This window comes from Tubulanus polymorphus, chromosome 2, assembly GCF_964204645.1.
Source record: "Tubulanus polymorphus chromosome 2, tnTubPoly1.2, whole genome shotgun sequence".
Classification (NCBI taxonomy): Eukaryota; Metazoa; Nemertea; class Palaeonemertea; order Tubulaniformes; family Tubulanidae; genus Tubulanus; species Tubulanus polymorphus.
In genome coordinates, this window is record NC_134026.1 from 25564434 (window position 1) to 25587320 (window position 22887).

The window sequence follows — 22887 nt, forward strand, 5'->3', positions numbered from 1 at the left end:
TTTTTGGTCGAACGCGGCGAATCGACTGGCCTATCGATAAAACTTAATGGACACAATCGGAGCCAATCAGCATGAGGCCTTAGTGTTTCAGCGTAAATTTGCCATTATCACCACCGAATGGAGGACTAGCCATTTCATTGCACGCATCATTTCACTTTGGTGTTCCACTTGAGTTTGCTGATGGGATTTTGGCAAATTTCTCGCACGTGGATGGACTCGCAAATAATTCATGGCAGGAAAGTTGGTCGGATTTCAGCAATAACCATTTGCTACTGTGTGAATCACTTTTTTCATCAGATGGTTTGCTTATAAGGTGTTCGTAGATGTAGTGGTCAAAATCGAGATTTATAGGAATTATAGGGTCTCCTCTAATGGACACAGCCATTCGTCAATCCGAGTTTCATAGGTTCTTGTAGCGACCGAGTTCACTGGTCGAGTCTTTCTTCCCCATAATAGAGCACTAAACTGCAACTTGCCAAACCACCCATAGTGGCTGGCGCTCAGCAAATTGTCGATAAAATATTTTCTTGTTTAATTGCGATTTTTCATCAAATTGTTTGAGATTAAACATATGTTTGTGGTTAAGCGAGCAATTTGCATCACTAATTACACACATAGGAACAAAAGGCCATTAGCAACTGTCCGTAATAGGCACTTTTATCCCTCAAGCTAGTTTTCAAAAAGTATCTACAGAAGCAATCAAAGCTAACTTAGGTATGGCTTGAAACCCTTCAAATTGGACGCCCCGGCTGAGGGAATGACTCCTTTCATATGGTTGAACAATGCACTTTCAAAAAACGTATTGGCATATTCTTCGATACAACGAAATTAGTATATAAATAAGTGTGCCACAATTGTGGTTTTGTTGAACTGAAGTGTGCTTCATGGATGCTTCACCACATCACTGGACTCAACGATAATGAGTTGACTTTGACACCAGAAAAAAAGCGTATTTTGCAGGTTATATGATGAAATCCCAAATACATTCTAGTATCTAAGGCAAGTCAGATGTTAGCCTGCGATAGGCAGTTTTTTTCAATTGAATTTAAGACGAGCGCAGAATACGTCAATGTACTTGATGACAAGTTGACGTAGTCCAATTTATGTGATCATCATTGCGCGGCGTAACATCAACTTAGACGTTCAAATGAAGATAGATCACCCGAACGTAAATCCATAATTCATAATTTAACAAAACCCGTTATTAATAATCATTAATTAGTATTTATACGCTTTTTAACGAGACCCTGGTTTTACAGTATCGATTTTAAACATAGGAGAAAATGCGATTAACTGCGTTCACACTAGAGCCGACAGATTATAGTGGTAACACATTACCGACTTGTCTTATACAAGTCGATGCACTTTGTAAGTTTTAAAGCAACGCTAAGAAAATAGAGGCTAGTTGTAGAATAACCACACTGAGGCTCGAGAAAACCAACTAAATACTACATGTATATAAAAAATTAAAAATCTATTTCGTTTTTAATGTTTTAAATTTGTATATATTATATAGCGGGTTTCCATTTTCTCAGGGGACATTTCTCATACAGGCACAGTAACGTATGCATATCATAGCATCTATAAAAAGTACATTCACTGCAAACTACTTGGTTTAAAAAGACGTACAGAATTTTCATAGCACAAAGCGATATCGCATTTAACTTTTTAAAAAAAATTGGACTGATATGTATAACAGTTCAGTACAGCCTGTAACTGTGCGTTCAACTACCGACAATCCAACGTAAATACGCAGCATTAAATTTTTCTGATATTTTCCAAGCAAATAATATTGTTTGTTCATACCAAGTGAACCAAACGTTAGATAAACACCGCGGCCGTCTTCTAACATGCTACAAAATCCATTGAAAACATTTTATTCACGTGAAACTTTCCGATTGAAGATCGTGAATCCTGATGGCAAGAAATTCACGTAGCCGTCAAGAATTTCGAACATTTCAAAGGTTGGTTCATCGCGGAATGTTTACCTTAATTTGCTTGTTTAACGTTGGAAATATCGAATTTCTCGAGTTCTCGGAAGAAAAATTCGACCAACGCCCGGTCAGGGGGCGCGTGTACTTCAGACCGCTTGGAAAAACGACGCGCCTGGTCAACTGAACCCAGCTACCGTTGACCACGTGGGATTAATATGCTCAATGCAGTTCTCAAATGTTCGAAGATTAATTACTTCCCATGAACGCGAAGTCGCGAAAATAATCGGGCTAGAAAATCTGTCAGGAGCAAATGACCACACGCGCAACACAGGCAAATTTGGACGCGTCATATCTCCAGAGCCTCATCAGTCCGGAAGAAAAACTAGCAACTATATAAGGAAGTAATTTCGCGATAATTAATTACACAAGGAAGAGACCCGATGGCTGTGAACAGTCACCTAATGAAATTTGAATATCTGTGAAGTAGGGATTGTAGTCTGTCGGCGCGTCGTGTATTCATCCTCAAATAAATTGACTAATAACAGACGAATTGATTTGAATTTGATTCCGATGAATTCTGATTATGAATTCTGGATACTTTCTCGCCGATGTATAGAATAATATCGTGTATACGAATACTGTAACTAATTTGATAGACGCGTCGACTGTATGATATTTGGGCCCTTTTCATTTTCAATCAGTAGCGACTCGGTGGTCAGAATTATTTCCGAATCTGGAAAGTTAATTCTGCGAGGAATTGTTAACGATGTACATGAATGAACTCCAACCGATTCGGGCGTCATTATCGTAATTAAAAACAAATGCGAAATCAGCGTCAAATCCTGGTCGCAATTTCTTTCACGTGGGCCCAATCAGCGAGTATACATAGAGTTGATGTTTGCATTGTTGACTGGTGTCAACGCCAGAATGACATTTAATTTTGATCGATGGCTACTGCAATAAACTCGCCGTATAACGAATGATCGGTGGCTAGTGATCAGTTGCGTTTTCACTGGTCATCATCGGTAATTTAACTGTAAACAAATCACCCTCGTTTCGGGCTATTGCGATTCGAATCAAGCGGCCGCGTCATTACTCTCGCTGACCGAATCGATGAAGACAACAGTCGTTAACGACAACTGATCAATCAACCGCGTATTGTTAAATCCCAAACGCTGCCAAATTTTTGATTCCGCAACTAAATCATAGAAAATAAACTAACAATTCACCATGTTTATGGACTACTCCACTCTCAAGCACCGTGGGCATGTTATACGTATATGCCCGCTGACCTTCGTCATGGACTACTCCAGTCTCCTGGGGCCGGTTCCATAGTGAGGGCTTAGACTTAAGACCGTTCTAAGACCAACTTAACTTAATTCTATAGCCAATCTAACAACTTAAGACCAGTCTTAAGATTTAAGACCACTTTTGGTCTTAAGTCTTGAATATGGAACCAGCCCCTGCACCATGTGCGCTGCACCGAATGGTGCTAGCTGTAAATGGCGGAAAACATCTTCAAACATTTATCAACTTCATTAAACATGATTCCTTTAGGACAAAACGCAGAACAATAACGTTCAGGTGCGCACACCTCCGACACCAAAGACTTTCACTCTCTGTCAAGGATAAAAAATAGCTCTACCAGTCATTATTTTCATTTGATAGAAAAAACCGACTGTGGCGCTCGCGGACAAAATTCATTTCTTTACATTTTCCTGTTGGTTGGGGAAGTAATCACCGACCAATAATAGATACCCAACTTGATCAAAGAGACAATTATTCTCCATCTGTAAACAAGGAACTGTCATTATTAAATATGCACAAACTTACACCTGAAGAAACGGCCAAGTCAGATATTTGCTGTTAATTAGGCTTCACCGACTATTACATTATAAGGGTTGGAATGAGTTCGGATCAGAAAAAATAGTAATCACAGATAGTTATTAGACACCTCAATCAAACTCAGTTCTAACGAATATTACGATGAGTAAGTGGAATATGAGGGGATTTTGTGTATGAAGTAAATTGCACTGCACATTTTGACCCTGTCGAAAATACGAAGTTCTACACTTCCGACAATGCATACCGCCCGGTGACGTCACGAGTAACTGGTCACATTAGGTCGTTATGCTTGGTAGTAAATCAGTTGGGCGTTTGGCTAAGCGGTCATCTTCGTTCGCTTCTAAATCCCAGCTTCCCGGTTTTACAAGCACGCGCCCGCGCCTTAACCACACCATTTTGGTGAGGATATTTCTGTTCTTTTTTAATTTTTTTAAATATGTTTTATTTGTCTTAATTTTTCAATTTTATCACTTTACAATTATTTTGTTAATTCTAGTAATCCCCTATCGCCCCAGTAAGTGATACTCATGTAATAAATCAACGATTTACCTTTTCCGAAAAAGCCATGTCGCGAACTTTATTAGAATTATCATACACGACAGTTATCATTTTGACGAAAGGCATAATGCGCTCGAAAAAGTCGAATTTGAAACAGCTTACTTTACGGAGACATTCGTCGAGGCTGTTTCACACAACCTGCAAACTTGTCAATTATTCTGAGGGGTAACGCAGAAGTAAACAAGTAAAAAAAAAACACAGTTTGGCAATCGTGTTAAATGAGGCTCTCTAATGTCTCATCAGTGCATAACAAGATCTTCCTGTATAACAGAAATTCCACACCACGCCTAGCTTAATGGACAATGTGAATTTCCGGCCAGCCTTTCCATCTTCTATTGTGAGTTTCTGCAAAATTAAACACTTCCTGCACCTGACCGGTTGCGTTGAGACAGAGATAATGTATGGCGAACAGAAAAAAAGGCAAAAACAGTCCAACGGAGCTGGACACTAAAATAAGATTTACAGCCCAAACGAATTACTTCCCATACGAAGGTTATGAAGTGCATCGCATACTCCCAGATAAATAAAATTGATAACTTATTTTCAGAGCTCGCGAGGCTCAAAATGGTGTTCTTTACGGACTGGGAAAGGTAACGTTGTGAAATTGCAGCTTGAAAAGATTTGTAATAACGACGTAGTCGGCATCTTAGCCAGGCTAATTCGCACGCAAACATAATGGAAAAAACACTGCAACCACTGGTCAGTTCGTGTTTTTCGCACATCTTCGCCAATAATTTCCATAATATACAGATTATAACTAAGCTCATCTGCACCTGGTTATTGGTGAACATAAAACGAGAGAGGGACAGTTTCGTCAAAGAAAATCCAAATTGCTCTCGAGTTCGGAGGCAAAATTGTCAAACGAGCACCTGGTGTGAAGCAATGACCAACTGTAATGAACGTGGAATTATATAAAACCATTTGCCGTTCGCGCAGCTGAGAAGTGCAAAATGATAGAAATATTGTCTGTTTCGTTGGACAGTTTTTCTAGTCGAAATGGCAGGCTGACGGCAAAATGTGCATAATATCAGTTTTGTCATTAATTCGCTTCGCTTCTGGGCAAAAAGTAAATGCAAGAAGCACGAACGAAGCCATTATCTGGACTGAATATACATCAACACTCACACATGGATTCGAAATCAATATTTAACTGAAAACGACAGTAAAATAAAATGATAAATAAATTTTCTTTTCAAGCGATGTACAGCGTCTCTTAAATTATGCGATCAAAAAGTTCAGAGCATTTCAAATACATGCATCTGTTTTCTTTGTTGTAAGACATAGCGAAGTCATTTGATTCCGTTTAACTGTGAACTTCAATTCGACTGGGGATGGTTGATCTTATTACTAACCGATAACATAACATACGATACGACGCTCTTCAAAGCCGTATTTCTAGTGAAAAGTTTGGAAACTCTACACCGATATAAAGTGTATTCAAGGAAAATTTGAATCAAATTACACAGCCAGTATCTTATATCCCAGTCGGTTCATTCTCATTTTTATTCCTTCGTCGCTGAAACAAAGCGCGTTAAGAATGTGTCATTGAGATTTGTCAGCCGCTTATAGGTTTTAGATGCCAAAGTTGATGTAATGTAGAGTGGCATACACTCACATTTTGAAATCTTAGACATTACATGTATGCTATTTCAATTAGGTCTCCGCAAGAAGAATATTTCTAAGAAACGGCTTAAAACTTGTGTAATCTTCTGAAATTTCACGTCTGGATTTTTTTTCGAAAATATCTAATTACAGACGGCAGATGTGTAAACAATATCCTTAGGTGTGTAGCGGAAATCCATAATAATGTTTAAAAAAACGATCAACACATTTCATAATTATAATGTTATCCCGTACTGCACCTTATGTTCAAATTCTGCGCTGGAAAAGCAATGAGTCAATGATCATGTAATTGATCCAAATATGAAACAGAATTCATTAGCTTGCAGATTCACCATTCACAAAGAAAGATTCATACGCTTTTTAATGAACTCCCAACTGGATTGAGATTTGTGAAGATTTCCATAGTGCAGATCATACAAGATGCACAAACATGGGCAAACTTTCTAAGCAGGATCAGTGTCCAGTCAATGTCCAGTTGTATGAAGGCGGATTAAGTTCTTGTGAAAGTACACAATAATGTTTTCTCACAGCAACTAAGTAACTTGCTTGGATATTACAGACCGAAAACGATGCCGTCGTCTTTTTCTTCGAAGACATAACATAACATGAAGTTCAACAGCAGGAAAACGATAAGAGAAATCCTCAACAACACAATCAATTCTACTGGACGTTCGCTTAATCCAAAGTCCGGCCAGCCTGGATTAAAAGGGATCGCAGCTTGATATAATCATTTCCTGGTCAGCTCAGACTGGGGATTAAATTGATGTCCAGTTTACGGCTTGCAGTTTCATCTCAACGTCGAACAGCGAATAAAAAGAGGTGACAAAAACAATGTCGATTTGACTGGCGTGATTAACTTGTCAACTAACTGGTAGCAGGATAGAGTGACGTTATTGAAACAGCGAGCTTAGGCCTAGGATTAAATTGATGTCCAGTTTAGAGCTTCTAGTTTCATCTCTCTCGTTTCGCCGCATGACAAATAAAAGAAGAGAGACAAAGCGATAAAAACAATACTAATGATAACATGTCGACAACTGGCGCATTAATTCATACAATTCTACGACAATGTTTTTCAGGTTAAAAAAATGTTCGATACACATTTTTGGGTCAAGTTTTTTAATAACTCAACCACTTATTTCATCTCCCTTTTTCAAAAAAATCGTCTTGGGCTAAAAATGTATACCTTGATTCCGATTCATACACGCAATTCTCCAACAATGTTTTCCAGGTGAAAAAATCATTTTTGGTGAACATTTTTGGGTTAAGTTTTCAAATAATTCCACCATTTAATTCATTCTCCGTATTCAAAACATTCGTCTTAAAATGGCTTGAAAATGCCGGCGCATCGTTCTTAGTCGCTGCTTTCCGCCGATTGTAAATGTCGACGAGTCATTCGAATTGCGCGTTTAAATCCGCGTTCGTCGTCGTCGTTGAGTTTGGATTTCTTTTCGAAATTGATTTATCGCTCGAGCGAAACAACGTCACCTTAATCATCGCGTTCGTTTAACCGCTGGCACTTGTAAAGTCGGCCATTATTTCAACGCGAATCAATGAACCGGCAATTAAACTGTTAAGTTTGATCGTGATCATTGCAATGTCGACAACGCGTTCAACGAGATTAAATGGAATTTCAACGCGGTCGGTTAAAATTGAGATTTGTCACGCCGACTGTTCAGTTGTCAGTGGATGATGATGTCACAGCGCACTCGCGCTGCGCCGAGGCGTTTTATCGTTGTAATCATTTGAAGAGAATTTGAAACGATTTAAAGGGGTTGCAGCGCGTCAGTTGATGGATAAACAGCGCCGTTAAAAATTGAATGGAATTGAAAAGAACGCCTGCAGTTACATCGTGCATTGATGGATTTGATATTTAAAATCCATTTAAAGGGGTTGCGTTGAATAAAGAAGTGCAAGAATATGCAGTATTTCAATGAATGCGATTGAAAGTGGCGATGTTTCATCGAGTCTTTATCTTGTTTCTCATGAAGTATTAATTCTTTTTAGGCCCAATTAATTACATTGACAAAAACAATTGAAGAATTATCAAAACCAACTAAAATCCAGGGAGGAGCATGTACATGTACATGTATATGTGTGAATTCTGTGTCAATGAGATTTTCTTCCAATTTCATTAGAAATGTGTATTCTATTCTAGAAATCCATCTCAAACTGCAGTGCAGTAATGCAGGCCCGTGGCGTGAGCAATATGTGGGTGGGTTCGTTTTTGACTTGGTTGGACCTGAAGGGGACGGTGGGCCATCTCTCAAATGAAACTTTAATGCTCAGATATGGCCTCTGGGCGATTTCCGGGAAGAATTTTACATATATGCATGTATTATGTTGTAGTGTAGTTCAGCTTAATATTTTCTTCCGATTTAAGAAATAAAAGCAGATTTTATGAGCTCCCCCCCCCCCCCAACAACGGGCCAGTAATGCTGCCATTACGATTCTAACATAAAATCGGTTCTAAAATGAATACACGCAACTGCGGAAAATTGTTCAGAGCAGAAATGCCGAGTTTTTTTTCTCGAGACATTTCTTTGTATTTTCTATTCACAGCCAGCGCCGTTCATCGTCTGCTATTGAAATAAGTTTAATTACGGGTAATGGTCACTTTGTGTTGCCATAGTAACCCCGATCTTCGATCTCAATTTGCTTGCAAGGTGTAAAAATAGCGGGACGTTGCATTTCTAAGATTGTCAACCGGGACGCACAGGCGATGACTGACCAGCAGACATAAAAATACCCGAAGATTTGAATTCGAGGAATGCGGCGCTTAATGATGACAAGAACGTAGACTAAATTGCCATTACTGACCGGGGTGACGTCTGATAAAGTGAAAATGAAGTAGTCCTCTAGGGTCACATAATGATTAGCGAGACAAACGGGATTGGAATAAGGTGCGATGATTTTCGGAAGGGACTTTCCGCTTACATAGTGAAAACAGTCCATTCTTAACAATGGAATTTAAATTCTATATTATTGAAATTGAAATTAAACATATTCTATAGACTTTATTGAATGGAATAAACACCAAGGGCTAGTTTTATAGACTAATGTTAACTTAAAACCCAGGGTCCAGTCCCACAGTTCTGAGTTAAGATTTGACTCTGGGTTACAACATTGAAAATGAACTAACTTTAACTCAGAGTTAACTCTAACTCACAACTGTGGAACTGGGTCCAGGGGATTCAATCAATTGAGTTAACCCTCAGTTTAAAATGAATACCAGGGCCCAAATGATTAGAGCGGCAGTTCGACGACGAAACCTCAGATTTGAAAGGTCATTCCATATCCAATCAGACATTATGTGTATTGAATGCTTTCTTTCCGAGTAAACTCTGATTAACTTTACTGTTGAGGAATTAGATCTGTATTCATGAAATTACTTCTGTAATTAGATCTCGTCTCCACCCAGAGGTATCCATCCCTCTCTCCCTTTATAGTTGACGATGATAAAAAGACGCGCGTCCAAGTAAACCATCGAATGTCCGCAACGCAATGCGATCATCAGTTATTGAATACTTCTATTTTTCACCACTAAATCCTCGCTATCGGCGAAATCCATTTCATCTCGGCGACAATTTCAAAGTTTCAAAGCACCTAAACTGACGTCCGAGAAAATCCCCAATTACTGAATCCCTTTAGTTTTTTTCCGGACCAAAACCGATCGCTGTCGGCGATATCATTTTGGTCGAGAGTATCATCTTGAATTTCTTCAAGCACTAATAACAATCGACTACGTTGTTTCTATTGTAAACTTGAAAGAACCTGACCAGTGTATAACACGGTTGCGGCCGGAAGGGACAAACTGACCATTGGTCAGTGATATTCAGCACCATGTGTCGAGCATGGAGACAAAGCACTTGATTTTGACCTTTTTTCATGATAGAAATATCTGTTGTGAATTGTAATCGAATCGGGCTTTAAAACTCGCCCTAGCCACTGACCGATGGTCAACAGAATATAATTGCTCTCCATGGCAGGCAGCTGCAGAAAAATGAGGTTAATAGTCATGAAGATGAGAATAACATTGAAATCATTACTAGAAATCAAGGCATTCTGACTGAGTTCATAGCGTTTCTAATAGCGTTGATAAAGTCTTTTTTCAAAACAATTTCCGTCGTAGTACTTCACTTCACTGCAATATCACATACAAGCGTTTTTCAACTTTCAACATTTGATCCCGAGTCAGCGCCAATGAACTCGGTGTTCAGCGCTGTTTTCGAAAACCCGGATCACTTGACTGAGTTTGAAGTATCACTTGAAGCCCGGCAATATAAATTCAAACCCAATACATAACCGGCATAAATTTCCGATATTGAACTCGGCGGAGTGAAGTCAATTGACATCCAGTTACGCGAATAAACTATTAATAAAATGGAGAAGAAACTGAAGTCTTATTTATATGTGTATATATACATAGGAAATTGCATATAGTATGAATAGAGAAGTGAATATTAAAGACAGTTCAGTAGTTTTTGAGAGCAGTGATGGAGCCTTGACGTTTCAATTTGTGCAGTTTATGGAGTGCGGATTTTCAACCCATGAGAAACTCGAAAATTTGGTCAATGAGAATCAACATGTCATTGTATAATGAATACTTAAATTCAGAATTTTTACATAAAATTGCATAAAAGCAAGAAATCGCAACTGCGAGCCAAGATTCAGTAGTCTTGAGACGGCGCATAATTTGTCTACTGACTGATGCCGCGATTGTATACATATCTTTCCAATGTTTGATTGATGGAAAAATCGAGAAATCCGATTACAATTTACATGCTTTGACCGCAGTAGGCACGGCGCGAAAACATTAATACAAGAAAAAAACACTTTGAGAATTCATCCGCTCTCGAATTACTTATCCACACGTCGTCACCGGCAGACCTCGAATTGATAATCTCGGTAATTTTCAGTTTATACAAAGAAAGCATCGAGAAAATATAAATAAAGTAGTTGCATAATGAATTAGTGCAGTGCATCGGCCTTGTGTTATCATGTTTTCTCAGAAAGGTCGTAGGTGCCACTTTCCGGGGATGGAAAATTGAATTATAACACAACACCCGGCTTTATATTCATTTTAGTCCAGTCACTGACTATGATAGATACACTGCGAGCAGCTATTATCAGCGAAATGAAAGCCGCAGACGAACAGAATGAAGTTGTTCAGCGGTGTTTAAGAAAACATAGAAAATCGTCGTTGGAAATGTCAAAAGCCACATCATCTTATAGTTGAAAAATACTAAAAGAATCACAAATAGGAAACCAGTGAAAACCCGACAAAGGTTTGGCAAACAATGTTTACTCAATTATGTTATTTGGTGATTATTAACTCTCAATAGGTCAACATGAAATATACGCTATAAGGAGCATTAAAACTGCGTGTTTCAGTGCAAAGAAGTGACTCTTGTGTTTTTTTCTTTCAAGAAATTTATTGCATTAATACATCTGTACAATTGATTTAAGTACCTGCAATATAGTACTGTAACCACCCCCAACTGCACCGGGTAACACTGTTGACTTGTGTGAATGATGACATTGATATCACTGATGATCGTGTTTACGTTAAATATCACATATCTGATGCTACAAATCTGAGAAACTGAAAAGACACTGGGAAAAACAATTGGATGATACGAAACCTAACTAACAACCTGATCATGTACAACATTTCAACAACGCTAAGCATATGTATATAAAAAATTCTAGAGCAATTCTGATTGCAAAAAAATGATCTTTAAAATGAAAAGTAGTCTCTGTGTCTTGGAAAGTATGAGTTAGGTCTATACCATAAGGGTTTTATCTTTTCATATCAAAACACCAAAGTCACTCATTAAAAGCTTGTTTACAAAAAACATTGTTAAGTTATCCGAGGCATTTTCACTTACGGTACAAACTATTTTCTCAAAGTATCGAATTTGCATGAATATTTATGTAAATGATGAAGACCAACACCGTCTGAAAACTGCAATAACACCAGCGCTTCGAATGATTCACTTTAAATCGTACCAGTTTTAGTTGCGAAAACCGCAAAATGCAATGCGACGCGTTCGAGGAAAACATATTTCTGAAATTTCCAGTCGTAAAATGAGACGAGCATTTTTTCATCTCGAAAACAGGATGCCGCGACTACTACAACTACTTCATCTGTGAGAATTAATTACATATTAACCTGAATCCATGAATTGAACGCTGGCTCGTACTTGTAGATCAGTGTAATTTTACTCTCATTACTTTCCTCTGTTCAAATTTACTGAGCCAAATAATTCCATGTGTATCTATCTGATACAACTAACGCTGGTACCAGCAGCACATGATTAATATTATACATAGTCATTAAAAAATGGGCTGAAATAACATAATCGTTGTTTTTCCGTAACGGTTTGAAGGTGCAGTATTTTTTCACGCAGCAGCAGCAGCAGCAGCAGAATTTCTCTTTAGTCGCTGATTTTCAATTTCATAGAAGTGTTTACGCATGGACAGGAGTGTCAACAGAATCTTTCACCGTCACGTCCTACTTCGTGTCATATACAGCACCGATCATAATTTGAATAGAGCGATAAAAAAGAACGCGATTCTAATTTTCAGAATATTACGCTTTTTGCACCGAAACATAACATTCTGGCCATTGCTAAAATAATCGCCCATAAGAAGCGAAGCGAAATTCTTGCTGTCTTATGGGAAAAAGTATGGAGTATGGCTACACAGACCTCTCAGCACCGGGGATTAAGTATTACATGTCATAAGTACGTCTGAAATATTCACAAACTGTACAAGTCTGATCGAAATGTATTGCATTTAGCGAAGAAAAGACGAAAAAGCGCCAATCCATACTGAATTCAGTTGGTTCAATAGCTGCCTCTCATATTACCAACTGACCATCTATCGACATTGCAAAATGGTTTTTTTCCAGAGTGCCATGGCTGCGGAGATCTGTACACCAGTCCAATCCAGCCTCATATCAATTGAAGAGATTATGATCGTCGTTTGTCATTATATTTTTCAGCGATTCAGATTCCGTGGACGGAGAAAAAAACGCGATTGAATAGCACAGCGCAGTAAGCAATCATTACCAACACTCAAGAAGACTGTGTTGTTGTATAACTGAGACAACGCAGTGGCACAGTTGTACTGGACGCTCTGATGATTTACTGGCCCTCATAGTACCAAGGTAAGAAATTTAATTTTTCTCTTTATTTCATAAACGGGGCATTTACTTTTTTGAATATCTCATTATATCATATATACAGGTAATAGTAAGAAAATTCAATGTTCTTTCGTGAATGTTGGTCGTTGAACAGAGATTCTTCCATTTTCGTGTGAAGCAGGGCATGACCGACTACTTAGTAGACTAGCCATCTGGGTCGTTCATAGCATACTTTTAATTAATGAGAATTAATTTCTGCATTTCGTTTAATTAATCACATTCCACTTCGTTTCAATTTCCAACCGGCATCACTTTAAAGAACCGGTATAACAATGTAGAGGCATCGTCTCATTCACACGAAATTGATGGCCATCTTGACTGAAGCGTTCGAGTGTTTCTCATTATGCCGTTTCAATTCAAAATAGCCAACGAGACATGAAATTTCATGAATTCAGCCGGGCTCTTTTCCCATTGAGATAAACGAGCGCCTCGCATAAGAGGATCGGTCGCCATTATCAGCTAAAACATTTCACTGCGACATACTAGTCGTCATCGCATAATTATTTCATGATTAGACTTTAGACACTCTTGACCATGTTTCCTAATAGTAGGTTTTTTCGCGACGACGTTTTGTGCTCGCTAAATCGCGCAGTTTTAATTGTGGAAACGACGATCACAGAGAGCGCTCTTAGTCATCCTGCGACGCGTACACGAGGAGTCCACGAAGTAATGGCCACTCCACGCCACCGCTACAATCTGTTACTTGTTACCATAGTTATCGCAGGTAGATGTCCACTTGTGCCCATCTATTACAAAAACTAATAACTTCCACTTTATTCCAAATACTACGCGCGGTAGACATCGACAAATTACAATTCTTTACTATTTCGCACAAATTCGCACGATCTCTTCAATTGTGTACCTACGCTTACAAAAAAATAACTCTTTGAAAGCCCAATAAGTAGCCACTTAAACAATCTGTGCTTGAAATCTTACTTAAGCCGCTTGTTTGAACTTTTTGCACTAGATTAAATCAATGTTATCAAAACTGTATTTCATTGTAATTAAATTGAACTGAACTTTGGATAAACTCTTTGAGTAAATGAACACCTATTGAAATTTCGATGTATATATGCCAACACAAAGGGCAGGACCCGGAAATGTCAAATCTGACAAAATTATACATGGTTTTAAGCTAAAATCAACCATTCGGTTTTCATAATTACGGGGTGTGCCTGGCTAATGTGGATCGCTTTACTGCATTTTTGACATTTATCCCTCTCAATGCATAATCTCTAATACGCCGCTGCAACATCTATAATTTGGTTGAAAAACCATTGCAAGATTAATCAGCACAGCGATCAGCACGCAGCCAGAAGTATTAAACAATTAGTTCACCCTTAGATTAATCATTCTGACGACTATCTCAATACGTAGCTCTACTCGATTCAAAAAGCATCACCAACCGAAAGCATAATCTATATAAAATAATGGAAAGAAAGATTTTATTTGGATTTTTTTATAATGGCTATGAATAGGCCCCAGAATATTTCAAGGGGATCAAATTTCTTCTTAAAAGGGCCAGATCCATTAGATTTCTTAACGAACAACCTAAGATATCTTTCTTCATTCATAAAAGGGTACCGTGGCCCAAAATGGTGTTCATTTGCAGCCCCTGACCCCCTTTGGAATGCCCATCCTATGGATGCTGAAACCAATGCGCCAGTAATCGCTGGGCCCCTTTTCATTTCTTAGCGGGTGCTCCGATTGGACATTTTTAGACATAATCACAGTGGTATATCTTCGCTATTAGCAAATAGAACATGGAATTCAAACAACGTCACTCGAGGTACTAAACATTTGTGAGTGCAAAAATAAATGCGTTTTACAAAAACCCTGTATTACATTTGCAAAGATTATGATATATTCAATAACTGCGGCTGCATCTAATGAGGCCATTCAATTCTCTGTCAAGAAAATTGTGGGGGTCCACAATTGTTCATCGTGTATTAAAAATTCGCGTATTTCACCCGTGCACTTATATTAAACTTTATTCAGTTTCACGCGACGCCCGACCGGAAATAGCCACCAGTGAACTTTGTATAGCGATAACAGCAATATTTTGTAACAATCTAAAAGGGTTTTTCAAAAAACTGTCACGCAAACTATTGACACGGTCGGTCGTCGTATATTTACTTGTTAATGATTTCCTTGGCCCCGAAATTGCTAAATCAGTGGTCATTACATCGAATGAAAATCATCGAGTATAATTAATGCACCGGGGTTCATTCTAGCAGTCATTAAATATACCGTACATTTTCCTCCATAGCGAAAAACTGGTGCATATTCATTCTGCAGTACAGTTAAATGTCAATATTGGCGTCGTTTGAAAACATAGAATATCAACAGAAATTGTATCCACGGCCAGTCCTCGTGAAGACTCATAATTGTATGTAAGGCCTATCAATACTGATATGGAGTTAAGGCTTTCACATAGTCTATACTTATTGGTAATCATGATTGATTTGTAGCATTCGTAAGTCTAGTAGAAAACGAGGATTTCACCTATAATTGTCACCAAAGTTAACTATATTCAAGATATTTCAATGGTTGAGACGCACTTTCTATGTTACTAGCGACTGCAGAACGAAGTCGCCATTGAAATAATCAATTCTCATTAAAGAATATACACACTATAGTAAAGCTACGACTAATCAGCAATTTTCCGGCATCTAGAGTTCAAATAATAGTCACCAATACAGCGACGCGGTGTAAAAAATGACGCCACGATGATTAGAATTAAAACACATTTTTGCCATGGATACAGAATGTCGCTATACCTGATGATGGCGCGAGTCATACATTAAAAACAAATATTACCAGTATAATGCGCGTTTAATCGTAAATGGTCTGAACAAATAGAGATGTTAGCAGTAGGTCATTCTCCGCCCAGCACGGCTCCATTGCCGTAATTAGGTTTTTGAAAGCCGTTTTCGTATAACTTGAAACTTTGGTGAAAATGAAAATTCCGCGGTTACATCAGCTTCGATAAACGGTTACCGGTGACACAATGAACGTACAATAGAGACTCATCAGCGACGTTTCAAGTGTTAATAATCTGAACTTCATAACTGAATGATTGCAATTTCAACTGATCAATAAGTGTTAGAAACATTCATTATCACTCCTAAACTTATAACTCGTTAATTCGAGTCTGTTTTCAATACGAGTAATAATAATTCAGGGCGTTGGTTGTTAGCTACATCATATCGCACATGCTTCCACCTGTAAATCAGAATCTGAGTTGAGTTTTAATATAAAGAAAAATTTCACAAACACAAAATAGATCATTACAACCTCCGAATGTGTAATCAGGGAAACCTGGCATCGATCAATGTAAGCTTTCTCAGTCGAAGCCACTCTTTTCCATATTCAAGGTGTTGGTTCTTAACACCGTGAAAAATTCAAAGCCAAGCAGCAGTCACAAGTATTGTGAAAATTTTCATCATATACGAAGGAATGTATAAGGCTAAATTCCTGATTGTTTTAACAGAAGCAGCTGTTATTATGAACAGGATTCCAAACCCATAAGACTCTCAGAGTCCTAGTCATCTATCTAAAATGCGATATTGCATTCTTGAACTTGCAGTTCGTCGCTCGGCATTCGCGGCGGATATTTTTCTGAAACCCGGGTATAAAGTTCTCTAGCGATGCACGAGCACTTTTTAACCTGCTGACAGCTATGAAAATCACATTTGGACGAAACGAAACTGAAAGCGGAATCTGGCAATCACTAATTACATAGCAAAACGACTGCCGCGGAAATCGAATCCAAAATCGATGCCGTAAGCATTTACGCCTCGTGCAACCGGGCCACAGGTCACCGATAAGAAGTTTTTGAAATCTCAATGCATTAGCGAGAAAACTTCACTAATTACAAACAGCGACTAATGGAAAGTGGAGAGAAAATAAATCATTCGCGCCTAATCAGCTAAAAATACAGTCATTTCATGTTACAACCTAGACCTTTCTCATTCAAGGAAGGTGCAGGAGCCACCTTATCTCTTATTAGTTTGCATCGATAAATTCTATACCCTTCGATATTTTGAACATATTGAAGTGAAATGAACCTACTCTAGTCACTATGAATGCTTAATTACTGATAAACATCGTATTGAAGAATTTCCAAAGTTTTCTCCCATGAAACCACACCCTTAGGAAACTCAAACCTATTGAAAAATCGCCGTACACAAATACATCGTGACCAGAGAAAAAGAAAGCGCGAGAAAAGCCGTCGACGTATAAAAGGCAAAACAGTTTCAAAAAATACTAACTAGATATCGATCAACAAAAATACAAGCCACCGGTTAATGAATAGAAACGCCGTGTCTTATTAGCGTGAATGAAATCTGTTTCACGCATTCTAAAGGCTTTCTAATATCGATGAATGTATCGATTTGAATGTAAGAAAATATCACGAAAACTATTCATAACGGCTCGTGACAATCGATGCACGGACAGGGAAAACTAGAACAAAAGATTTGATGCGTTCGTTTACGATAGTTTCACTGTAATGTAACCGGAATCTCAAACAAATCCCGTCATCGTCGCTAATGATGTTCTGAAAGTCTTTTTTAATAACAAATCTAAAAATCAATTTGACGACTGGCGCGCTGATGAACGCAGTAACGCCGCGGTTTATATCTATCATTCGTAAAACTGAGTCTAATTGGAAAAAGTGTCCGGCTTCGTGAAAAATGGCGAGGCACGTTTTTATTAAATCTCCTCGAATAATGCCTCGGTATATCCAGTATGGATGAATATTATCAGTTGAAATCCGAATTAGCGAAAGAACTGGCAAGGAAAATGAAAATTTTGAATGTCGCGTATCCTTTTTAGCGCGAATCTAGGCTTTTTAAAAAATCTTTTCCTATTATCAATGATATTAACGCAACATATTACTAGTCTGGTCAGACCGAAAAATTCGCTACTGGAGCTAAATGACAAAATTAACACGTTGCGAAAAACTATCGGCTTGTATTGCATCGATTTCTTCGGCCAGCTTCAAATTACTGGCCTAATACTCACGAGAAGAAACTTAAAGCCTGCCGGCATACATGTCTTCTAATTACGGGGAAAAAATGTCATCGAATTAGTTTTTTGCAATCGTTGAAGCGCGTATTCGTAGACGACGAACTGCTCGGAGAAAATGCTAAGTCACCTGAAAGTGGGAAGTATTCATGTCGTCACATATGAGTAATTAAAACCTCCAACTGTTATTGCACACTCTTGACAGTTTGCCTAATTATTAGCGGCGATGAAAAAAAAATCCTCCGTATTCGACGTACGTTGAAAAAATTCCGCGTGAAAAAATCCGTTTACAGGAATCGGATTCGAAGTAGTAACATATCACACTATTCATATCTCACGTATCCGGTGTACGGGAAAAAAAATCATATTTATCTAGCGTAGGATAGATCATTACGAAGGACGTGATTATTGTGCAATGCGCCCCTTACAGGTGATCATTATCAATAAAACGTTATAAAATTTTCGGTTAAGAAAACCCACTTCAGATGCAATACGAGTTGATGAAAACACATACAAATAAACTTTATCATTGGATGATATCTGAATTTGAGAATTCCAGAAATTTTGTCTGATCCTGTGCCACTAGACGTTTAAGTTCAGTATAAATCAAATAAATTATGATTGTGTCTTCATGAAATACAGTCAACGACCTTTGAAGAATGCAAGATTGCATACATTATTTATGAATGGCTGAAAAAAAAATTAATCAAGGTTATTCTCATCCTTCTAAACACATATAAATCCTACGTCAAATGTTAAATTTACATTCACTCGTTCGGTTTTTCATGGAATCAGATATTTTGATTGGTCACAGTACAAGTTCCCTCTTTCACCATCCTACTAAAACGATACTATATCAAAACGAGCGAATGACGTATGGAAAAATACCAGTAAGTTGATTCAGTATAGTTGATACGAATGACCAGACAAAACGTTGCCACAGTCTCTGCCCTTTATAACATTGATAACTACGAAATATTTCTATCATAGATTTAATTACACTTCTATATCCATCCTGTTTGGAAAATACCCTACGTTTGAAAAATCCATGTACATCCAATTACGATGATTGAAACCTAACAGGATAATTACATAGGAAATTGCACCTAGTTAAACTACCGGGCAACCGAACCGGGGCTTCTGTTCTGGGAATCGAATTTAAAAACTTAACACGAGCAAATAGAACCCGCAGTCAATTATTCTCAACCGGGCCTAATTTGCGCTTTTAACAATTTTCAGCTCATTATGTCAAAAAATAATGAGCGCAAATATGCACAAGAGGAACACACAGTGCGTGGTCCATATATCAATTTAGTAAATTCATGACCCAGTCAACGGCATACAAATGTATCCAATTATAATAAACCACCGGTTTTTGCCCGTTATTTCAACTTTATTTGCCGAAGACTTAACAGAAAATTGTAGGCCAGCGCAGTCGGTGACATTTAATCCAATATTACATAGATCAAACAGTCTGAAAATAATAGACAATAATATAACGGCAGCATTCCGATAATTTTTAACTCCACTGTTATTTACATAGAGATAAAAGATGCATTTTGAAGATGATGTTTGTTCAGTTTCTTTATTGTTAAATCGTCCATAATTGGATAATGAACTACAATTACCCAACTGCACTTGAAATGATTAATACGTAGCATATATAGATGATAGTTCATGTCGGCTGAATGTATGAATTATGAATGTATATTTGATATGAAAGTCTCCAGTCCAATATATATATTTTTTCTTATTTCAATGGAAAGGAACATCATGAATTGATCATGCTTTGCGATGTGCTGTGAATAGATCCTCTCTCCAACCTCTGTGTTAGGATCAAGCTTCGCGGCAGTGTCATAGCTCTTTGTACTGCGATTCGAAATGTTCACATCAGTTTGGGAAATACAGTTGCGTTGTATCTTTTTTATCAAAGGGGTAACACTTAACGAGACCTTTAAAACTCACAAACGCGAATTCATCGCGACCATCGTTTCTTGACCAACGTCTTCTTAAGAATGAATGATGCTATGTCTCAAGCTTCAATAAAGCCTGCTTAAGCTGTTCTTCAAGGAACAAAAGATGACCATCTTTTTACATTAATCTCACAGATAACACTTGATCAAAGTCAAGAAGTCTCCTGATTTCCTATGATTTGAGGTGTCGTTTTCTGCGGCATCACTTGTAAGGTGGTGAATTCTTATCGCGTTAATTATCGGCATCCAAAATTTCAATATGGCCGACCCTATTGATGTCCATGCGGTCAATTCATCTCAGGTGCCTGTTTTATGCGTTATCTTCTATGACGGATTAGGTTCAATCCAACATTTCGTCAGCTCCAACGACCACGATGACCATTTGCTTTAACGACGAACTGACCATCGCTTGCAAATGTTTTCACGACCAGGTTTTACAATTAGGCCATCGGAATCCCATCGCGCATTTGTCTTTGTTCGGGGGAATTGTCAGCTAGATCACCGAGAAATAAAAATGATAATATTTTCGTCCGCCAACTGAATCTGTGCACAGAATTATCGGACTGATGTTTGCAAAAATAGAAACCGGTTATGAGTATGTATAGTATGAACGCAGCTTCAAAGTATAAATTTCAACATTTCGCTTGCCTTAATAATTACTTCCACGCGAATAAAAACATCATTATTTTGAGCTGATAGAACAACAATAACTAACACTACGATTCGAAGCACTTGATTTCAGTACAGACCGGAAGTCTTAATAACAAAAATTTGACATCATAATGGACGTGAATTTATTTGTGGTCTTTTATGGCTGTGATTAGAATTTCTTGTAGGAATAATTTTATTGCCAATCGCTCGGTATACATTTGACGACTGAAAACAAGATTTTCAATGATTTGCACGCTTACAATTATTGTTATAGCCCTCACTGTGCTGCGTCGTTTCAGATTTTCACATCCTAACTTTAATTGGAAATTCGTGTAAGCGATCCTTGGAAATATTTGAGAGGATTTCAGCTATCGAAATGAATATTTGACGCGGTGTCGCGATGATTTTCAAGAGCTGCCCGCTGTATACAAATCGAACGTTTTAATGAACTTGAAACCAGTGACGAAACACGAAATACCTTTCTGTGGCGAGACGTTGAATAAACACTTGAAGAAAAATTCTTACTATTATATAACCGAGCGCGAAGATGATTGCAAATATAGTAACTGTTTGGAAGCCGAAAATGAACATTCACTGCAGGAATGACGGATAGTTTGAAATTGCCAGCTTGAAATCAAAGTCTTGTTTCAAAATGTTTGAATTGCTCATTTGTCAGATTGATTAATGAATAAGTAATAACAACCACAAAAGAAAAAAATAGTCGTTAATATATTGAGTCATATCAATTGACAATATTGCCAGTGACCAGATTTAAAGAAATCCAGAAACCATCAATCTCTGAAGTGTTACTCCGCCAGACTCTTATGGCAAAGACTCAGAACATATGGTGAACTTTTGTTTCACCATTATCAGAAACCCAAGACAAGAACCTGAAACCACTTGCAAATAAACCCCCGTATTCAAAAACCTATTCGAGCCGAGTACTCGAGCCCGAAACTATGCAAATTATCCCCAATTGATACGCCATCCGTCCACATACACACAAAGTAAATATGACCGAGTATATCGATATAAAATTAATCCCCCGGATAAAAAACTTTCGCGTATAATAAAAGCAACGTCGAAGCAGTCGTCGCATGACAGACAGAGTTTCATTCGGGCTTTTCAATTTAATACGCCGGCGGAGTAACAAAAACCATGGTCTAGTGGCAAAAATCTGATTATGCACGGAATCTCGTCGACTCACTCAAGTATGTAATGATATCAGTCAAATATCAAGCGCACCAACGGAAAATCCATTGAAATGAATGCAATAAGTGGATGTTGAAAATAAAGAAATATATCTGGATAACCATTCTAACAACCTGTTACTGATACGCAATTTCTCAAATTCTAGGTTAGCGTATGAGCGCGATTTGGTGGAAAAAATACCGATATTCCGCACATATCTGAGCTTTACATGTGTCAACATAGAAATGCCTGAAATTATTTGGGACTACAAATTACTAATCGATCGAAAGGCAGTGACAAACAGCAGCTGATAGTAGGTAACTAGTTAATGGACGACTAAAATCGAACGTTTAAAGCGCGTTTATGTCAACAAACATTGAAAATAATTTTGCTCGTTTCAGCCATAAAGCAAATGATCAAAAGCCTGAACCATCATTAAGTGACAAATGAACAATAAATCATATATATATGCGCATATCAAAATGATTCAAATTTTGCCAATTTCATCGTATGCGTATGTATGTATAAATTGGATGATTTGACGTTGTATGGCCAGTTGACAATCGATAAACCGACAACGCTAAGACCACAGGTTACCAGTCCAAGTCGCTGGTGAATCGTTACTTTCAGAAAGCTCGCCGTTTTCGCGATCGGAAATCTAATCAAATTCTAGACATCATATATAACTGTCAAGGCAACAAATGCATAAAATACGCCGTCCTAGAACGAGACACTTTTCACTTCTCTTGTGGCTCTATCATTTTCATCTTTAACTAGAAAGCAAGATAGCGCTGTCACCATCGAAAATATAATCCACTATATCTATTGTCGCATAAATTCATACAGTCACTCTTCCTATCGATTGAACTCTTGC

At 37.9% G+C, this 22887-nt stretch overlaps 1 long non-coding RNA gene across 1 annotated transcript in view; it reads left to right on the plus strand.

The window, feature by feature from the left end:
* LOC141900620 (uncharacterized) overlaps positions 1–22235 on the plus strand; it is a 42394-nt gene extending 20159 nt beyond the window's left edge. The window contains exons 2-3 of the long non-coding RNA XR_012618738.1: positions 12967–13131; positions 22180–22235. This is a non-coding gene — a long non-coding RNA (uncharacterized LOC141900620). The remainder of the gene's footprint in view (positions 1–12966; positions 13132–22179) is intronic.
* Positions 22236–22887: the final 652 nt, after the last annotated feature.